This window comes from Penaeus monodon, chromosome 28 (genome assembly GCF_015228065.2).
Source record: "Penaeus monodon isolate SGIC_2016 chromosome 28, NSTDA_Pmon_1, whole genome shotgun sequence".
Lineage (NCBI taxonomy): Eukaryota > Metazoa > Arthropoda > Malacostraca > Decapoda > Penaeidae > Penaeus > Penaeus monodon.
The window spans coordinates 15,616,393-15,617,100 of record NC_051413.1 but is presented as its reverse complement, the minus strand read 5'-3'; the positions used below and the strand labels follow the sequence as shown (position 1 = coordinate 15,617,100).

Sequence of the window (708 nt, the reverse complement as noted above, 5' to 3'; positions counted from 1 at the left end):
ATATGAGTCTAAATAACAAACACCAAAGGTCCAAATATATTTTCAACATCTGCACCAGTCTTTGCCAAAAATATTCAGGATTAACAAGCACTGGGAAATGGATGCCGTGTGATAGCATAACCCAGAATCTGTTCATAGACATAAAAACTTCAGTCATCTGAATTTTAAACTTGTGTGATAGCCCAGAATGAATACTAAGCTTACCATAGTCATGCCATCAAGTAAAGTAGTCTTTCTTTCAATGGTCTCCTTCTCCTCTTGAGATGTTTTCTTATCACTCTTTATCTTCTCAAAATGTTGCTTAATCAGATGGTCAAGACGGAAACATTCACCAGTCACAACATCCTAAAAGGAGGCAGGAGCTAGGAGCTGTTATCATTACTACTAATTTCAGTAAGTAAAAGATCTAAACTTTTTAGCTCCACAACTATTATAAATTCATTATCAACAGCACTTTTGAAATCAACTTCGAAATATCAGAACATGTTTACCTTGACCATGTAGTCAGCAAACTTGTCAACATGACCTGAAGCCTTTAAAACAGGTTCTGGAGTAAGGATGGAACAGTTGACTTCAACATGCGTTCTTGAATGACAAAATGCTTGTGCCACTCAGACATCATATTATCTATCAGGTCACATCCCATGGGTCCAAAATCATACTGGCCTGTGAAAGTTTTAATATTTCTTCAGTCAAAACCCACTCGCT

The 708-nt window shown here is 36.7% G+C and overlaps 1 long non-coding RNA gene across 1 annotated transcript in view; it reads right to left on the bottom strand.

Annotated features, from left to right (window-relative positions):
* LOC119591377 overlaps positions 1-708 on the bottom strand; it is a 2,259-nt gene that overhangs the window by 1,211 nt on the left and 340 nt on the right. Inside the window, exons 2-3 of the long non-coding RNA XR_005230343.1 lie at positions 492-666; positions 205-345 (exon numbers count right to left, since the gene is read on the bottom strand). This is a non-coding gene — a long non-coding RNA (uncharacterized LOC119591377). The remainder of the gene's footprint in view (positions 1-204; positions 346-491; positions 667-708) is intronic.